The sequence below is a fragment of the Gopherus flavomarginatus genome, chromosome 4 (genome assembly GCF_025201925.1).
Source record: "Gopherus flavomarginatus isolate rGopFla2 chromosome 4, rGopFla2.mat.asm, whole genome shotgun sequence".
Classification (NCBI taxonomy): domain Eukaryota; kingdom Metazoa; phylum Chordata; order Testudines; family Testudinidae; genus Gopherus; species Gopherus flavomarginatus.
The window spans coordinates 40,734,821-40,756,082 of NC_066620.1; the positions used below are offsets into that span (position 1 = coordinate 40,734,821).

The following is a 21,262-nucleotide window of genomic DNA, read 5'->3' on the forward strand; positions in this document are numbered from 1 at the left end:
TTTAACACTGACTGACAAAGGAAGAGGCCAGGGCAATACCGGTATGGGCAAGTCTTTTAGGATGCAGACGGGAACTTATCTTAACATTGAACAGACCCCAAAATCTTTTTATTGACTTCTTATTGTTTTTTTATTTTCTCTGGAATATTTTCTTGATCCAGAAATTTGGACCTTTACAAAAAATAGACTACCCCTGAACTATATGTTTTCTTTTCAGTCAGCAGCACAACTTTCTTGAGATGCATTTCAGACTGAGATTTGTCAATTGGGATGAGACAACTAATTACAAAATTAACTCAGCTGCAGACTTAGATGACCTATATCTGCCAGTCTATTTTCCATTATTTTGTTACATTTAGGGCTCATCTATACTTACAGCTAAATCGACTGTGCTGTGATTGATGCAGCGATATCGATTTAGCGGGTCTGGTGAAGAAAAGCTAAGTTGATGGCAGAGCACTCTCCCATCGCCATTTGTAGTCTACCTCCCCGACAGGCGGAAGATAAGCTGGTGGAAGAGCGTCTCCCCTCAACACAGCGCAGTGTAGACACCACTGTAAGTCGACCTAAGTTACGTCGACTTCAGTTACGTAACTGATGTAGCGTAACGCTGGTCGAAGTACAGCTTCAGTATAGAGCAGCCCTTTATCTGTAGTAAGTTTTATATAACAGTTTACTGTGTACCTTTATATAAAACAGTTTTTTAAAAGTGGAACACAGGGTAATACACTTATCTACAAGGTGTTACATAATTTGCTTAACTTTACTACTACAAGTTATCACACTGAAGTTAAGTAGCAGAACAATTGGGGGCATGTACATGTTTGCAAGATTGGGGCATTAATGTAACTGCATGAGTGCAAACAGGCAGCTGAGTAACTTTATTCATGTGCCAACTCCAGGGTCACTATATTTTTCTACACTGCAAGATGCACAATGAACAAGAAAAATGATCCTGTTGAGTCTTGCTCATGGTACACTTTTCTGTATTTTTTTTTAACTGTGTGGATGTGTTATGTAACCCATTTTTGCTCTGAATGCTGTTAAGAATTGCTGAACACCTTAAATATAGCAGTCCCTGCTGCTCCTCATATAATGTACTGATTTATTTGAAACAGTCAGTGAATTTGCAGGTGGCAAAATATTCATTTTGTGATGGTTCAGGGCCTAAAAGACAGTTTTAACTTATATACCATGGATGTCACAAACAATACTGTTGCCCTTTTGTAAAGTATCAGAGGGGTAGCCGTGTTAGTCTGGATCTGTAAAAGCAGCAAAGAGTCTTGTGGCACCTTACAGACTAACAGACGTTTTGGAGCATGAGCTTTCGTGGGTGAATATGCACTTCGTCAGCTCATGCTCCAAAACGTCTGTTAGTCTATAAGGTGCCACAGGACTCTTTGCCCTTTTGTAAATTATCTTTAAAGCAGGAGCTATTTTATAAAGAAATAGGCTATGTTTTTCAACATCTAAAGTTTTATTTAAATTAATGTGCCATATGTATTAATTATTTATATTAACACCATTGTTAGCACAATGGTAAACTCAATAGTTTAATGAAAAGGAAATTCTAATATTTTTAAAATCTTAAATAATGTGGGTGTTAGAAGCAAACTATGTTGGCACAAGGTATTTCTTTTTCCGTTTAAATCTTTACAAAAGTGAAACTATTTTGAGCTTTGGCCAGTTAATTTGATTTAGTCCTGGCTGATTTGGGTTCCCTGAAGAGTAGGTTGAACTTGAGTGAAATCTTAAATTTTTCTCTTATTTTTAAGAGTTCAGTTATGCATTAAAGTACATATTTCTTGCACCTGCTTTATATTATAAATTGTTTTTAAGTGTCCCTCCATGATTAGTCAGAAAAGCAGCACTATCATTCTGTCACAGACAAAGGATGTTTTTACACTTGGGAAGGAAAAAGTTAAAACTTGTAAAGTGTATTGAAGATATATCCTACTAGGTGGTATGGTGGATTTAATCTCGCAACCTACAGAGTTCATTTTTCATCTATGAAAACATGTTTTCTATCCCACCCACATATAGGTATTTTTCTTCCTTTTGATCTGAAAACTATGTCTTTAATAGGTTCATAGCCAAAAGAAAGATAATCCTGGATACACATCCTAGATATATGTCTTTATAACACATCATGGATTGGTATTTTAAGTGTCACAGTCAGGAAAAATATTTATGAACAACGAGGGCTTTTTTTTTATTAGTTAGTAATTCAGGTTTTTAAGAGAAAGATGCTTTCTGATTCTGATTCCAGGGAATGATGGTTGATATAAACAGCTTTTTATTATATCCAGTATCTTTTAAAATTCATACTACATTCAGAAAACAAAGAAACGTCTCAATGTTTGGTCTCTGGGGACTTTCTCACTCTATTTGAAAAAACAGAACGTAATGTTACTTGAGACAAGGAATTGGAGAACCAGCATCTAAAGTGATGGATGAGAGAAGAGAATGATGAGAGGCAAATAGATACAAAAAAGTGGGTAAATTAATTGTCAAAGGATAAGTTTACATACAGCAAAGGCCAAATTTAAGAATCTCAAACACTAGAATGAAGATTATAAGCAAGATTGGAGAAAAGGAACAGCAAGTAATAAAATGGAGCCAAGTGAACAAAACAGAATGACATAAAAGGATACTTGACTAGGGAGGGAAAGTCTTTTGATAAGAAAGCAGTAGAATTAATTTAATACCTCTTTTCTTCCTTGAATCAACAGCTTTGTGGTCACCTTACTGCTAGTCTCACTGTCTTTTTATGTGATACAAGTCACAGTCCTTTCGCGTGCTAGCCTTTTGGCTATCCCTGTCCTTTCTTTCTGTGTTGTATTGATTGTTTAATTATTTTATATATCTGCATTTCTAAAGTAGCAACAATTGTATAAGGATTTGCTGGGAGTAGGTGGGATGCAGCTGTTTGATTATTGACTCTGAATAAAGTGTTTTTTACTTTTTTTACTTATAAAAATCTAACAGACTAAGTGGAGTGTGAGAGTGGGCTGAGAGCAACCCCTAAAACACATTTGGTGGTTCTTTTGTTTTATTTTTCTGTCCCAAATAAGGTTGATGGTTTTCCTAAATGGAGCGAGTGAGGAGGGGAGGACATTCAGGCTGAGCAAGAACTTTGTAGAAGTTTGACAGCTGGATGCAGGGAAGTTGGTTGTGGAACAGGTTTGTCATATAAAAGGAAAAACTAGCGGGGGAAGAAGTTTGATTATGTTGAGGAGGAAGCTAGAAACAAGTTGTACTGTACTTTTGGCAAGTTGCTTTTTTGTTTGTATTTGTTTGCATCTGTTTGTGTTGTTTTTTATTGTAAGCTTTTTGGGCAGGGACTATCTTCTGTTCTGTATTTGTACAATGCCTAGCACGGTGGGACCCCAACTCTGTTTGGAGTCTTTAGTAGGTCCAGTGGGTCAGTAGAAACATGAGCTTCAGGTTTCTCATTGGACTCAATTCTCTGCAGAGCAGCTTGCATCCTCTGAAACAGGGCATGTCTGAAATGTGGTAGATGGGGCTAAGAACTTAAGAATGGCCATACTGGGTCAGATCAGTGGTCCATCTAGCCCAGTATTCTGTCTTCTAACAGAAGTCTTCACAGAGTCTTCACAGTACCAGAGTCTTCACAGGGAATGATCAGAACATGGCAATTTATTGAGTAATCCATGTCCTGTTGTCCAGTCCCAGCTTCTGGCAGTCAAAGGTTTAGGAACCTCTGGGAGCATGGGGTTGAATCCCTGACCTTCTTGGCTAATAGCCATTCTGGACCTATCCTCCATGAAGTTATATAATTCTTTTCTAAACCCACTTGTAGTTTTGGGCATGACATCTCCTGGCAATGAGTTCTACAGGTTGACTTTATGCTGTCTGAAGAAGTACTTTCTTATATTTGTTTTAAACCTGCTGCCTATTAATTTCAGGTGACCCTGAGTTATGTGTTATGTGAAGGGATAAATAACACTTCCTTATTCACTTTCTCCACACCAGACATGATTTTATAGACCTCTAGCATATCCCCCCTTCTTTTTTCCAAGTGAAACTGTCCCATTCTCTTTAATCTCTCCTCGCATGGAAACTGTTCCATATCCTTAATCATTTTTGTTGCCTTTCCCTGTACTTTTTCCAATTCTAACGTATATATGAATTTGTGATGTGGCAACCAGAACTGCATGCAGTATTTCAGGTGTGGGCTTGCTATGGATTTATACAGTGGCAGTGCTATTTTCTGTCTTATTATCTGTCCCTTTCCTAATGGTTCCTAGCATTCTGTTCACTTTTTTGACTGCCTCTGCATATTGAACAGATGTTTTAATAGAAATGTCCACGATGACGCCAAGATCTCTTGCGCAGGGAGAGGGCGGAGGTGCTCCCCCAATAATCATCTCCTCCATCATCTGCAGCTTCTGCACCGGCCCCTCCCCCAAGCCCCTCCTCACCCCTTTCTCTCAGAGTGGAAGTCAGGCTGAGTGCAGATGGAGATGTGCCCGGGAAGGGCACTGCAACTAGCGCTCTCGCTGAGCCCCACTAGATGGCACCCAGAGCAGAATTCTGCGAGGGGGAGCCTGGGAAGCCTGCTTAGTCCCACCCCTTCCTTGCCCACAGCCTCCAATAAGTGTTTGGAGCCTGGGAGAGTGGGGGAGGCAGTGGGGCATTGAGGGCATTGGGTGAGGGGATGGTATTTAAAGTCATGTCCCCCCCCAGTAGTCACATTTAAATCCCTGCGCATACCTCTGCTATTGTGCATTACTTTGCATTTATCAGCATTGAATTCCATCTGCCACTTTGTTTCCAGTCTTTGTTGTAATTCTTCTTAGTCTGCTTTAGACTAACCTGTCTGGAGTAGTTCTGATTCATCTGCAAACTTTCCTACCCCACTGTTGGTGGGGAGCAAATTGAGAGGGTGATAGGGGATGGAGATTAGAGATATCCCTAACATACCTCTTTCTTGCCCCCATAGCTAGAGGTGGATCTGAAGGCATGATGTTCCCCAAGCCTCCCCTGTTGTCTTTCCTTCTTCCCACAGTATCTACTGTTTGCCAAACACCCCCCATGAATTCTGCTGTCAGAGGTTTTCCCCTGTCTCTACACTGTGCAGAATACCCTCAGTCCTCCCACTCTGTCCTGTTGTCCCTGTTTCCTTGATGTCACTTGCTACCCCAGAACATTGTTGTTTTCATTAGGGGGTTTCCTTTCTGTTTTCATAATGTTTTTGATGTTCCCTTGCATCTGAGACCAGATGTTGATGATGTAAACCCAGGCATTAGGCACAATGCAGGAGTTACTAATGGAAATATAAGGGCCAGAATTATGCGGGAGGGCGGCAGATCAGATGATCATAATGATCCTTTGGCTTTAAATTCTCTGGGAAATATTGGTGAGGCCAAATTATGGCAAAGAATTTAAATAATCGTATTAGTAAAATTTTCCTAAAAAATGGTGTAAGCATTTTTCTCCATATATAGGTAGAAGTGTAGAAGAATCAATATCTGTATGTCTACTTTTGTTTCAGAAAGGGTTGAGTAAAAGGATGAGACTCATCAGGAAATCTTACAAATGATTATATTTGTCCTTTAAAGTGCCTTCCTCTATTTCAAAATTGCCCTACCACTCAGTATCATCATCAGAATTCACATAAGAATTCAGTTTTCATTGATTCCTGTTGACTTATGACCTGACTTTCAAAGGTTTAGCACCTGTAGTCCCATTGACTTTGATTTAAATAATATCTATGGTTTCTTTGCACATTTAATTTTTTCCCCTTCCCAGACTATAACTTCTAAACAGTTTCTAGTTATAGACTGTCTAGAGGTTAAGGGGTGTTTTGGTTAAAGTTTTACTAAAACAAAGTTTCAGATATCCATTTGTTGTTTACTTTCTCTGACTATATAAGAATGTTCTCCTTTCAAGTTAGTAAATAGTGCTTTAGGTATTGAAAAGGGTTTTTTTCACGGAGAAATTTATTTGAGAGGGAAAAATAAATAATCGTTATGGTCCATTTGCAGCTGTATATTTACAGAATGCATCAACATAGGACTGACGTCCTAAACGTGATGGTTGCACTGTCTAAATGTATGTATTCATTGCATTTCATAATGTTAGAGATTTGATTTGATAATCTTCAAAGAAAAATCTGTCAAGGTGGCAGAGTTATAAATTATGAGGCCTCAATTAAAAAAAAAACCCTCTAAGAAACAGCTGTATAGCAAATTGAATATCTGTTATATCATTACCACCCAGTTAAAAATATTCAGCAATTTTTCCCCTTTTTATCTGTTCTCTTTATTTGTGAAACAATGCAGTATACGTAACTAGATTAATAAAATGTAAAGAGATCAACAGTCACTTTTATACAAAGCTAACATCACTATATGCACCCCAGATGGCTTCTATCTTCTTGCTTCTCTGAATTTTAACATTTGAGCTAGTGTGTGTGGTGGTGTTGTGAATGTTTAGGGTAACCACTAGGGGACGTAGAGCAGGGCAGTAAGAATCAATGTAAACAGGAAATAAAGACAGTCTTGCATTCACCTCAACCAAGGTGTGCTAAACCTATGTAATCATTATGTTGTGTACCATAAAAAGATATCAGCTGGAGAGTTTGCTCTTCCTTTCAGTCAGAATGATTTTTGAACAACAAAATGAAGCTGTGTATGTTGTTTTTCATCTGGTAGTGATCAGTATTCAAGACCAAAAAAGCTATTGTCAGACATGGAAACAGCTCACATTCAGTTGCCTAGATATTTGAGTAAATACAGTGGTTTAAAACACGTTAATTATAAAACAAGATTACCATATATGTGCTTTTCCCCCCTTACTAATACAACCTATATAATAAGAAAAGAGAAGAAGCACACTGTATGTGTGTATTGGTATAGTTACATCAAACAATGTCTGACTGAAACAAAATCGCTTTCACCCTCGAACAAGGAGAGACTTCATTGATGGTAGTTCAGGTTTTTAAGAGAAAGATGCTTTCTGATTCTGATTCCAGGGAATGATGGTTGATATAAATAGCTGATAAAAGAAATCATTTTAAAGTATTTCTCATTTTTATTCTGCAGATGTCATTTTAGATTATTCAGTAGCCTGAAAATGTCGGAAAGTTTGAACTTTATGTATATTGCACATAAAAACACTATGTTAAACAATATTATTAAGGCTGCAAAGTCAAGCTGTCAAAAGTTAGGAAATACCAGTATTGAGGTTGCCTGTACAATTGTAGTTCTTTTCTGCCTTGTGTGCATGCATAATGATATGGTCTTTAATTACGTGATCACATACTATTTTTTCCGCAGGACACCTGCCTTATTCAGTGCAGGATGGATGGTGCTCACTTAATGAGCAAAAGTTACAGCGCTGGCTGAGCTCCCTCATGTGGACACTCATCAGGCTGCAGACATAGTTCCAAACCTTGTCTTCCATATGCTCTTGGCTGGGTCTGACCAGAGTCCAGTGATTGTCTCAAGCTATGGGCTTTTGGGCACACTCTTGGGGTGCAGATCCTATGTGTAACCCCCTTTTGGGGGATATGGTACTTTGCAGTCCAACTGCTTAGGCTCTGAAACTTGTGCTACCTTCCGAATCGTCTCCAGTAGCATATGCATGCTCGCTCAGTTCATCAGAGCAGCATTCAACTGCCTTAAACGTGAGCCTGTCCTTTGTCAGCTTGCAGTCCCCTAATTCATTCACTACACATCTTCCATCTTCAACGAATGAAGCAAAGGTCCTACAGTCAACAGTTTCCTTCAGTACATAACACTGATTTATGCCTAGAATTGGTCCATTCTCTCTACTAAATGACATAGGGTCCTGTGGAAAAAATAGGATGTGATCATATAATTAAAAATAGTATATGAAAGTTGAGGGCCCTCTGGATTACCATCTCACCCTTTCGAAACTACGTTACTGTTAAAGCAAGGGGGACACACACTTTGCAAAGGAATTTCTAAACCACTAACACATTATTACTTACTTATAGACAAAACACAAGAGAAGTACAGATTTATGGAAAAATAACAGACACCTTGCAAAATCTTTTCTCCAGTGTCCTGACCACTCTGAGAGTTTCAGTCTTGTCCCAGTCTTGTGTGTTTCCCCCACCCATCGGTCCACCTGTTGTCCTCTCTACTTTTGAACCAGGCAGCTTAATTCTCCATGCTGCCTGGGCCCAGCAGGGGGATCAATGAGAGTACAGGAGAGGCAGTCTCCCTGATCTTAGTTCCAGTGCCTGGACATGGGCATGGCGTATAGCAGCCAAAAGTTAGAATTTCATGGAAAGTCTTGTTCAGCTCCCTGCAAACCTGAGCTGGAGCATGCTCTGTGTGGACAGAATCTTCTGAGTTTTGAGCTGCAAATGTTTTAAGAAGTCTTTCCTGATCATGTGTGAACTGCGATTTTTTTCAGTGGCTTGTAACTTAGCTAAGTAGTGGTGGATTTTTCACATGAACAGCAAAAGGCACATCCTTAACACAAATTTCAAACCCAAGCTCCAAAGCATGGGGAGTATTAGAGTCTCTCAAAGAAAAGTTCACCAGCATTTTTTAACAGAACAACACATTTTTTCATTGTAAACTTCTCTGTATAATGATATCCTATGTGATGGCATAAAATCTCAGTCAGTACACTGGTTTCAGAGGGGTAGCTGTGTGAGTCTGTATGAGCAAAAACATGCATCTGATGAAGTGGGTTATAGCCCATGAAAGCTTATGTCCAAATAAATTTGTTAGTCTCTAAGGTGCCACAAGGACTCCTCGTTGTTTTTAATCAGAACACTGTTTCTAATATATTACTTATCATACTGTGTTTTATATACACAGTTCTAAGAAGGGCAAAGTCCAGGTTGTTTAACTGTGTAGCAGTATGGGGCTGGTTTAGAAGATGAGTTTATCTTGAGCCATGTAACATGAAAACAAGGGGTTCCCTATTCTAGAAAGCTTTTGAATTACCTTTGGAGGAGTCTGTAGGGGAATTGTTGAGCTGACAATACTTTAGGGTGTCTGTGATGACATGAGTTATTAATATATCAAATCGGTAAATCTAATAAAAAAATAATTAATGGCAGAATAAGTAGGGGATGGTGCATTTAAGGCCTTTTCTATCCTTGTGGCTGCATATAGGGTATGTGTAGCTACGTGGTTCAGTGAAAGACAGGCTGTGTACATGCTCACTGTGTTGTGTAGATACATACGACAGTGAAAGGCTCTGACAGTGGGGAGGCAGCATGGAAAGGCTCTGGCAACAGGGAGCTGCCACAGTCTTTCTCTGCTGCCTTCACCTTACCAGAACCTCTCCTCTCTGCCAGTCTTTCACTGCAGAGAAATTAGCAGGGCAGGCATGGGATGCACTGCTTGGGAGTATAGGGCATATACCCTAGGGTTCAAGGATGAAGCGCATTCAGTGCCTCTCCATCTACACTGCTATTTATATCTGTGTTAGGTTGGCATGCAGTGTCTGTACTCTAGATGCTGCCATAAGTGCAGATGTACACTTAGATATGTCCACTATATTTGCTCTCTGTTTTTACTTCATAATGAAAAACTGATTCAGTAATTTGAAAAAAAAACAAACCTGATAGGTGATTAATTTTGTTTAATAATTTAATTGGTTTAAAATATTTAATTAAAAACATTGCATTTCATAACACTAATCTAGAGTGAGCAGATATTGCAAAATTATACACTCAAGACTCAATAATACACTCAAGACTGTAGTTATTTTTGCCAGTGCTTTAAACCTCATTAGGCGTGCACAGTGTAGTGTTATAGCAGCAGCATGCTCTTTCTGTTTTAACAACTCCGTTTGGCAAGCATAGGCTAAACTAGCACTTTGTATTGTCTTAGCTCTTAAAACTGTTAGAACACAAAATCTTGAAGTTGTTCAACTGATCTGTGCAAAATTAGCTTTCTATGGTTTTCAGAGTTACAGTTGAGTAATTTAAAGCATAATCCTATTCTCCTCTCCAAATAAATGTTTTACCGTTCATCAGTGGATAATGCATGGCATTAGGAGAAGCATATAGATCCACAAGGTATCCATCAGATGCACTGAGAAATGTTTCATATCCCTACTTTGCCCTCTATCTCTTCAATATGAGGGTTTTAAAATTCTGAAAGTAGAGACTATAGTGCATTTTTGCTGGCCATCAAGTAGATTTAAGGTATGTGCTGTTTGGATATTCTTGCGGAAAAAACACATTTTTGGATGATATTTGTGATACATTGATAAACATATTAATTTCAATTTCTTCTTTAACCCATATGACACAAGGAGCAGCACTTCTAATTATACCTCAAAATATTTTGAAATATTAGATGTTTTGGTATTGTGCTAAAAAGTTGGGGCTGTTCCATGTTCATTTGTCCTAACAAACCATCTCCTCCTAGAGATTTATTAGCCCAGGATATTGCTGTTACTAAGTTAGCAGGATGCCTTCTCAAGTCGTTATACTGATGTGTACCTTCTATCATCTCACTTTGCACTGGTCTTTGCTACTATAAATCCCGTTGGCTATCAATAACTACTTTTCCATATCTTTCCAATGTATATGCCTATAGTAGACATGGTCACCTCAAATTCTGACCCATTCTCAAGTCAGCCGTCCCACCTGTCTTCCCAGTTCCCCAGTTTAATTATCTAATTAAAATGAGCCAGTGATTTCTTTAAAAAGCTCTTCTTTATGGGCAAAAAGAAAATCAGGTTATTCTAGGAGGTCAAGTCTTGAAATCTAGGAATCCAATTGTATAATGGCGCAACTTAGTCTACTGGCCTAGCAATGTGTAGCTCACATACCTAAGAATTCTATAATAAATTTCTTTTATTCTTGCATGGTCTATATTGTATTGTAAACAAAGGAGGGATCTATTATTGCATAGTTTCTAGACGTGCTGTAACGCTGTTAACTGTTGGGACTCTGTCTATCATCAGATCTTGAAGTGAAAGTCATAATGTGTCCAGTTAGTGCTATATTGAGAGTTTTGACCCTTAGCCTGTGTAACAAAGATTTAGACTGCTTTTTTCTTTAACTTCAGCTTGCTAGGAGATCTTTATCATCTTAAAATAGAAACAGATGGAGGCTCTGTTTGCAGCTGGTTGATTCATGCTTAAAGGATTGCAGAGCTAACAAAACTGACAGTGCACTGATGATAGGTTAACTAGATTTGGAAAAAAACTGGGAAGCTTTCTTGAGACCATGAAATTGCTATTGGTTAACTACTGTACATACAGTTTATCGAAAGCTATGCAGTGCCTCCTGAGTTAAAGTTTGATGGACCAATAACTTCTGAATCAACTCATTGCTGTTACTTCCTCCTGAGAAGAAAGATACTGTCAATTCTCCCTTCTCGACTTAATGCTTCAGAGAGAAATGGTGGGCCTTTTTATTGCATTTCTGTTTCTCTTATATATAGCAATGCATTCTTTGAGCTTGTTTGTATTTTTATCCCAAAAGGTAGCAAAGCCACGCTTACTTCTGCACTACCTTCAGAGCCGGGCAGCCAGAGAGCAGTGGCTTCTGGCTGGGTGCCTCGCTCTGAAAGCAGCGCTGCCGTCAGGAGCAGCAAAGAAATAAGGGTAGCAATACTGTCACTCCCCTATAATAGCCTTGCGGCCCTCTTTTGGGTCAGAACCCCCAGTTTGAGAAATGCTGTGTACTTTTTTATACTTTTACCTTATAGTATAGGGAAAAGTACACAAAAGACCAGATTTCATGGGTGAGACCAGATTTCATGGTCTGTGACGCATTTTTCACGGCCATGAATTTGGTAGGGCCCTATTCATGACATACATTTGTTACTTTAGTAAGTTTTATAGCTTCTAAAAAGCAGGTAAGGTGCAGTAAGCCTTCTAAATTGAAAAAATAGTTACCACCAGGCTTCAACAACATGGCTCCAATCAAATAGTTACCACCAGGCTCCAACTAAGGTTCAGGCCATGATATAGCAGAGACAGCTCTAGTGCCCTTACTAAATTACCTCCTTAAGGCAAGATCTCCATGCACACATTGTCGTATTTTGACATAGTGAGCCATGAGGTATTGCTAGCTCACCTACATGGCATAGTGTGGAGCAATTAGTTAAAACTTTAAAAATTAAAAACAAAAACCTTATCCCAAGCACAGATTTAACTCCCCCCAAAGGACACATTCCAAAGACTCCATGAAGTTCACTAGAGACTTCTCTACTGCTATTGAATTTACATGGAAGGAGAACATAAGAATGGCCATACCGGGTCAGACCAAAGGTCCATCTAGCCCAGTGGCCAGTGCCAGGTGCCCCAGAGGGAGTGGACCTAACAGGCAATGATCAAGTGATCTCTCTCCTGCCATCCATCTCCACCCTCTGACAAACAGAGGCTAGGGACACCACTCCTTACCCATCCTGGCTAATAGCCATTAATGAATTTATCCAGTTCTCTTTTATAGAGCTGCCATCTATTATGGTGATGGCAGCTGTGTAAAATCCTTAGATGATAGACAAACAGAGTCATTTATGAAATTGAACTTTATTTACATTTCATTTATTACAACTTAAAGTTCCAATGTAATTCAGAGTGCAGAGGAATGCTTGACCGTTTAGAGTTTCAAACTAGTATGATCTGTATAGGCTGATCCTTTATCTGAAAAAATGCATTAGATGATGAGATTTGTGGTGAAAATATGTTTTAGCTGCTTTGGACAGATGTGTTTAAATAGTTAGCTAAATTGAAGTGTGGGGACTGAAAAGTGGCATAATATATTGCAGTTGTACTTCTTGGTGTTCACTTCAAAGCATAAATGCCATATTCATTAAGCGTGTTCTTTGATTATGCAGTTAGCCCTCGCATTGCCCTTAAGTTTACCTTGGCTTGGGCACTTGCAGTTAAATGGCACTGCGAAAATTACTGGAAAACATTAACATTAACTTGTTATTGTAAGCTGACATCATGCTGAGCCTGATGGGAAGTAACATTTATAAATAGCCTTGTCTGTATGCGTAGGGTGAAAATCTGCTGAGTTTCAGCAATGGCTATTATAATGTGATTCATTTATTTGCTACGGTTTAAATTTCATTAGGGATTATCTCTGTTTCTATTAACATGTTTTTGTAATTTTGAAAGGTACACAGTGCCAGGGGAAACAGACAGGAAACTCTATTGTCTAAAACTTTTTCATATGTTATTAATACTGAGGAAATACTGACTTGATGTTTTCACCAAGTGTTTCTTGTGGTGCATTTTATATTTTTATCCATTTTACTAAAATAGATTTTTCCCACCTTTTTTCAGTAGTAAGCAAGGTACTCACTTAAAAATATAATAGACTAAAACGTAGCATGTTTTGCAGTTAGATATGTATGTGGAGCAAGGCATTGAACTGGGACTTGAAAAATCTGAGTTGAAATCCTTACTCTGCCACAGACTTCCTCTGTGACCTTTGGCAAATCACTTAATCTCTCCATGCCTCAATTCCCCAGCTGTAATACTTCCTTTCTATCACCCTTTGTCTGTTTTTTCTTTTTTAGATTATAAATGCTTAGGGGCAGGAGATTTTTCTGTTTCTTTGTGTAGAGTCTAGCCTAATGGGGACTCAGTTTTAGTTGGGGCCTCTAGGAGCTACTGTAATACAAATAATAAATAATATACACAGACCCACATGTGTATGTGCATATATACAGTTTTTTTCACTATGTATCAACTAAAGAAACAAGGGTTTTTTGATGTAGCTGATGTTATCCTTGTATCTGTTTAACCTGCTTAAGATTTAAGGCCTTGTATGGGTTTACACTACAAAAATTTCCAGGTAATATAATTTGGAGGGACAAGAATGTGGATGGAGGTGTGGTAATTAGGGATTGTCAGGTGCTTACTTTGCCTTAAGCTTTTGTAAGGCTATGCATTCATTAGTATACTATATTTTGTTGTTGTTCTTTGGGATCCTGGTCCGTGATTGGGGCTTGTAGGTATTACAGAAATATAAATAATATATAGTGCAATAATAAAAACAAATAATAATTCCTGGCTCTTATAGTGCTTTTCACTGTACATATCAAAGTGCTTTACAAAGATGATTGTATCTCTATCCCATTTTACAGATGGGAAAACTGAAGCACAAAGGAGGTTAAAGTGGCTTATCCCAGGCTACACAGCAGGCCAGTGGCTGAGCTGGGACTGGAACCCAGGTCTCCCCCTGTTGCTCTATTCACTAGGCATAACTGCCTCCACATTGCAAAACACACATACATTTCTACCACCAACTTGTACCTGCTAAGTCTGCAAGCTAAATTCAGAACTAGCAGAAGCACATGCAGCTCCCTTGATCTGAGTGTGCAGTCTGCTAGTGATATTGGTAAGTACACCTTGGCTTTGGCGTTAATTATGAACCTTTCTGTTTTCCTTTCCCCCCCCCCTTTAAAAAGTTCTAGTAAGTTATGTTAAAAAAACACATTAATATAACCTTTAACTTTGCACAGTTAAGCATTCAAAGGTCAAGGAATGCAAAACGTTGAATGTAATGTTAACTCTACCCCGACGCACTTGTGTTAGATACAGTCTTTAGCTTCTAATATCTTTTATTAAGGTTGTTTTAAAAAGATTGTGGTTGAAAAATTGTATGTGAGCACATGATTAAAGGCTGGGCTTGATGCCCCACTATTTGCACAGGAAGAGTTTGCGGGGACACTTTTCCCCCAGAATTATTCATCTCTGGGGAAGCATGCAGTGTTTGCACTGCCACCCTCCACTAGAGGTATTTTAAACTTGTGATTCCATGGAAACCCCACCAGCAGAGACTTCATGGGAATAGGCTGATAAGCTACAGCCTCTTCCCAACCTGTAGTGTCCACTTTAGAAAGAGAGTTCTGGGTACTTTATGCCAACGCAACCCTTTCTAGCCTAAGTTGCCCTATTTCCAGGATTATGTTGGCTTCCAGGGCTGAATATAGTCATGTATTGTAATGCATATTTATAAGGGATCTAAGTGTAAGTTTTTTGGAGGGCAGGGGCCATCTTTTTTTGTTCTGTGATTGTACAGTGCCTAGTGTTGGTTCATTCCTAGGGCACCTTCATGATGCATGACTGGGATTCTTTCCAAGTTAAGTAATTATGAATTAATATTGCATGTTCAGTCTTAACTTTTTGCTTTGGTAGTCCTGAGTATACACTGACTTTGTAGCACTGACCTGCACAATGTTAATGTTGCATTCATGCTTTTTGCATTGTTCTTTACATTTCCTTACATGTTAAACAGATATGCTTATAGCGTTTTTACTTTGCTGAAATGGAGAACATTGTTGAATATTGCACATTCCTGTCTGAACATTGTTGAATATTGCACATTTGACACTGTAAAATTCTTGTGGGTATTATCTGCATTAAGAAAATGCATTAATGAAACTATAGAATGGTCAGTTTTTGTAACATTTTTCCTGGTACCATAAATACAATTTGGCAGACGTGAAAAAAGATGCCTTGGTTTACAGCTTGCCTAGAAGAGCTATTAATATAGCCAGAGGAAGACCCTTTGAGAACACCATTACTACTAGCAACTACATGTATGAGAGTTTGTTTTTGTGTAAGGGCTGAAATGTAACTGTAAATGGGGAATAGTCCTTGAGCAGATCTGTTTTCAGAGGAGTCCCACATGAATTGGTTCTTGGGCCTACACTATTTAACATTTATTATCATGACCTGGAAGAAAACATAAAATCATCTCTGATAAAGTTGGCAGATGACACAAAAAATGGAGAAGTGGTAAATAATGGAGAGGACAGGTCACTGATTCAGGATGATTGAGTCACTTGATAAACTAGGAACAAGCAAACAATATACATTTTGATAGAGCTAAATATAAATGCATGCCTCTAGGAACAAAGAATGTAGGCCATACTTACTGAATGGGGGATTCTATCTTGGGTAGCAGTGACTCTGAAAAAGATTTTGGGTTGGAGTGGATATTCAGCTGAACATTAGCTTCCAGTGTGACATTGTGGCTAAAATAGCTAATGCGACCCTGGAATGCATAATCAGGGGACTCTTGAGTAGCAATGGAGAGGTTGTTTTACCTCTGTATTTGGCACTGGTGGCACCACTCCTGGAATACTGTGTCCAGTAGTGGTGCCCACAGTTCAAGAATTCTGTCGATAAATTGGAGAAAGTTCTGAGAAGAGCCACAAGAATGATTAAGGTATTAGAAAACGTGCCTTACAGTATAGATTCAAGGAGCTCAATCTGTTTGGCTTAAGTAAGAGAAAGCTAAGGGGTTACTTGATCTCAGTCTATAAGTACCTACACAGGGAAGAAATATTTAATAATGGGCTCTTCAGTCTAGCAGAGAATGTTTAACAAATTCAAACTGGAAATAAGGCATACATTTTAAATGGTGAGAGTAATTAACTATTGGAACACTTCACCAAGGGTCGTGATGGATTCTCTATTGCTGGCCATTTTTAAATCAAGACTGGATGTTTTTCTAAAAGATCCGCTCCAGGAATTTATTTTGGGAAACTTCTATGGCCTCTGTGTTATACAGGAGGTCTGACTAAATAGTCCCTTCTGGCCTTAGAATCTATGAATATGGAGAAACATGTATGGCAAATCATTGCAATGGAAAAACTGACAGATAGTCTTATACCAGGATCAAGCAGATTTTATAGCGTATGGGTACCAGTTTTGGAATTAGAACAAAATAAATGTGTAGATAACAACATGAGGTTAAACAAGAACAACTGTGTCCATTAAAGGTAGCAAATTCTAGGGAATAAGCACAAGTGGGACAGTAGAGGTGATTCCCACACAAAGGGAATCTTTGGCAGCTGGTTAGACCTACATGATTTATAGAGGGAAAAATATTAGAAGGGAAAAAAATTTAGATTTACATGGGCATAAGCACGAGATAACACCATGAGGAGAAGATGGAGTAACTATTTACATTTCAACAATGTGTGCTGCAGACTATTGACTAGCCCTTTGAACAGATGGTTGTGGTATTGCAGTCTGTAGACCTGAGACACTCTTGTTGCTTTGCATCTTAAATAAAATGAAATCAGTAGGTGAGGAACTGGAAGTTATTTTATAGCTCTGGATAAGATGTACTATATGTGTTTGGAACTGTGAATTTATTAGGTTTCCATAATAAGGATAAACATCTGTATAATTTAAATGATTAGTTCTTAGTTCACGTATGTGCTGTAGTATTTTTTTTCCTTCAGTTGAATGACACTTTTTTTAAACCTGTTCATTTTCAGCTGCAATGTTACCTCTTTTGGCACTGGCTGGGTGGAAACGAGGTGAAGTATTGGAGTATGGGCTTTTGATCATTACTGCAACTTCTATCACAATACTTTTAGACTATGTTAATGGACAAGTTGCTCTTTTCAAAACCAACAAAATTACTGGTTCATTAAGTAGTGGGTACTTGGGAGCTCTCTTCAACTTTGGAAATGCAGATTAGACAAAATACCCTTATGTAACTGACCTTGCTTATTGCCCTTCAACTCTCCTGTTTCAGTGGGATAGTTTATCTCTTCCATGAAGCCTGCCTTTAACATCTGTCCTCATTCTAAACCTCCCAGTTTAGAACAAATCTGTGCATGCAGGAACCTATTTGGACATAGCCTGTGGTCTTTGGAACATGGTTGTTACTTAAATATGACATAAAAAATGTGGGCACAAGGGGCGTGAGGCGTCTAAGGGCCTGTTTCTGCTCCTGTTAAAGTGAATGTCAGAATTCCTTTTAACTTCAGTGGGAGCAGAATTGGGCCCTAAATGTAGAGCTCATCATTAATAACACAGAGACACAAAAGTGAACTTAGGATAGTGCCAGCAAACACATATGGGATATGACACTAGTTGGCAGCAAGAGAGATATGTATAACTCACTCACAGAAGAGCACTTTTGCACATACCCTTTTACCTGATTGTCACTTCCCCACCACCAGTAATTGTCAATGTTTTGTGTAGTGGTTGGTTGTGTTGTGAAAGGGTAGTTAGGTAAAGGACTGTGTGTAGAATGATGGTTCTTTTTCGAGTGCTTTCTCATGTCCATTCCACATTAAGTGTGTGCACCCCGTGCACTGCTGCTGGAGACTTTTTCCCTCAGTGATATCCATTAGGCTGCCTGTAGCACCCTTTGCTGCCACGCACTCATGCACCCTGGCCAGCCCCACAGTCTCCAAGTACGTTCTTACCACCTGTGACAGTCACAGTCTTGTTTGGGCAAGGTGTTCTACCAGTGGTTCTGTTATTCTTTAGTTACCTTCTGTTTTATTTTCTAGTATTAGTGTTCATAGTGTGTTATACTAGTGGTGTATATAGTTAGACCCTCTCTTTTAGCTTAGAGGGGCATGCCCCTGTCTCTGGGCTTCAAACCCTGCTCCTCCTGTGGCAAGCCCATGTTGGTGAGTGACCCACACCACAGCTCTCTGAAGTGTCTGGGGGAAGCCCACGTATCAGAGCATTGCCAAATTTGCCGTCAATTCAAGCCTCGTACAAAAAAGGTTAGGGAGGCCAGACCGAGGGCTGTCCTGATGGAATCTGCACTTAGACTGGCATTGAAGCCAAGCAGGTTGGAGTTGGCACTGAGCACCTTGGCTTCGGTGTGGAGCAGTCCTCTGGTAACATGGGTTTCTCGGCATCATTTCCCTTCTCTGGTACCAAGAAAGAAACAACAGTCCTAGAGGGAACGCTCCCCAGAACCGTGAAAGGAGGGCAGCAGAATGTGACCTGCATCTGGTCACTCCTCTACCCTCGCTTCACAAGCGGTACCATTGACTCCACCCTGTTTGCAGGTGCCATTATGTCTGATGCAGGACTGGCCACTGGCACTTGGGGGAGTATCATCGTGGGGCCAGTGGGATAATCGTGCCTTCCATCCTGGAGGCCTTTGCAGCAGCCAGGGACCTGATGACCGTCCTGGTACCACAGGCCCCAATGGACCAACTACTGGCACCAACGAGAGCATGCAGCAGACAGAATGATGACTTTTGGCCATGGTCATGGGGAGGTGCTCCTGGCTCCAATCCTCAGGGCAGCAATCCATCCAAGATCTTCCCTTTGAGGAAACCTTCCTCTTCTCTGAGCAGACGGACTCAAAACTTTATGGTATGAAAGATTCTAGGGCTACCCTCCGAATCTTGGACCTCTACTCCCTGGCACCTTCGAGGAAGCATTTCAGACCTCAAGAGCTGACTGGCTCTTTGGCTCTGCCTCACCACGACCTATTTAAGGAACAAAGCGAGGGTTACAGGCATAGGCAACCACGGCTCTCCATCTCATCCTCACTACCCGGTTCACACAGCTACCCAGGAGACCCCAAGCAGAACTTTTGAATGGGTGCCCTCGGGTGTTATATCAGTTCCTATGCCAGCTCTTGCCCTACTTTTGTTTTCAGACCAACTCTCTTACTTCATCCCAGCATGGTCCCTCATCACCTTGGACTGTTGGGTGCTGAGTACAGTGGAGGAAGGTTACATCTTCAGTTTTCTTTCACCCCTCCCTCTTACCCCCTGTCCCTCTTCAGGAACCCTTCTCACGAGCAACCTCCAGTCCAGGAGGTGCAAACCTCCTTTGGGTAGAGGGTATGGAGGAGGTGCCTGAGAACGTGAGAGGGAAAGGATTTTACTCCCATTATTTCCTAGTCCTGAAGGCCAAAGGGGGTCTTCAACCTATCCTAGACCTCAGTTGCCTGAACAGTTATCTCACGAAACTGAAGTTCCTCTTGGTCTCCCAGATCTCCTTTATCCACATGCTGGATCTAGGGCTGGTACATCACCTTCGACTTCAAGGATGCCCATTTCCACATCTCCATCTTCCGGGGCCACAGAAGGTTCCTCAGGTTTATAGTAAACCAGACTCACTACCAGTTCACTGTCCTTCCCTTTGGCCTTTTGGCAGCCCCTCAGGTTTTCATAAAATGCCTGGCTGTGGTGGTGGCCTTCCTCAGAAGGTGAGGCATTCATGTCTACCCTTATTTCAACAACTGGCTGATCAAGGGCTGGTCCGAGACACAGGTGAAAGCCAGCATCAACCTGATCCAAGCTACCTTTTGGGTCTTGGGCCTATTGATGAACGAGCAAAAGTCAGCTCTCATTCCTATCCAGAGGATAGAGTTTATCAGGGCAGTGCTTGATTCTACCCAGGACAGAACCTTTCTCCCAGAGTCTCTATTCCAGGCAATGTCGGCTCTGATATCCAAGTTACGACCCAGTTACGACAGCCCATTTTTGCCTCAAACTTTTTGGTCACATGGCTGCTGTACATACGTGGTACAGCATGCAAGACTACATCTCAGGCACCTTCAAGCCTGGCTGGCCTCAGTGTACTCTGAACCATCACCACTTGGATTCGGTGCTTATAGTTCCTGCCCTGGTCCTTGCTTCCCTTGACTGGTGGAAGGATCCTTTATCAATGGTGTGGGCAATCTCTTTGTCACCCCCCAACCTTCAGTACCCGTAATTTCTGATGTCTCCAATCTAGGTTGGGATGCTCACCTCGAGAACCTCAGGACTCAGGGTCTGTGGTCCCAGGAAGAAGTCTCTTTGCACATAAATTTCAGAGCGCACAGAGAGGTCCAGTTAGTATGCCTGGTATTCCTATCCCAGATCATGGGCAAAGTTGTAAGTGTCCTCATGGACAACATGTTTTACATCAGCAGACAGGGAGGAGTGCCCTTGTCTACCCTGTGTCAGGAGACCATGTGCTTGTGGAACTTCTGTGTGAAACACTCCATCCACCTCAAAGTTTCCCACCTTCCAGGAGGCCAGAACGCTCTGGCGGATTACCTCAGCACGTCTTTCTCTTCTCACCACAATCTCTTCACTCAGAAATGACCAAATCTATCTTCCAGAGGTGGGAGTTTCCCCACATAGGCCTGTTCGCAACCAAGCAGAAGAGGAAATGTCCGCAGTGTTGCTTGCTACGAGATCACAGCCCAGGATCTCTCTCAGATGCCTTCCTATTTCTGTGGACAGAGCTCCTGTTCTATGCATTTCCTCTCATTCTTCTGGTGCACAAGGTACTGCTGAAAGTCAAGTGAGACAAAGCAAGGGTTATCCTTATAGCCCCTGTGTGGCCATGACAGCACCGGTTCGGCATGCTGCTGCATCTGCTTACTGCCACTCCCACCCCTCCAGGACCTGATCTCGCAAGATCACGGCTGTTTGCTCCACCTGTAACTCAGGGCCTGCCACCTGCCTGTAAGGAAGCTCCAGGGTTGAATCCAGTGGAGCAGGCCTGTTCAGAACAAGTCCACCAAGTCTTACTAAGTAGTTGGAAACCGTCTACT

The 21,262-nt window shown here is 40.5% G+C and overlaps 1 protein-coding gene across 11 annotated transcripts in view; it reads left to right on the forward strand.

Annotated features, from left to right (window-relative positions):
* Positions 1-21,262, forward strand: part of THADA (THADA armadillo repeat containing) — a 317,566-nt gene that overhangs the window by 167,878 nt on the left and 128,426 nt on the right. For 2 of the 11 annotated variants that reach the window (XR_007774144.1, XR_007774145.1), the window contains exon 30: positions 14,076-14,329. The exons of the other annotated variants lie outside the window; for them this stretch is intronic. The gene's annotated coding sequence lies outside the window, so the exon portion shown is untranslated. The remainder of the gene's footprint in view (positions 1-14,075; positions 14,330-21,262) is intronic. 11 annotated transcript variants of the gene reach the window in all.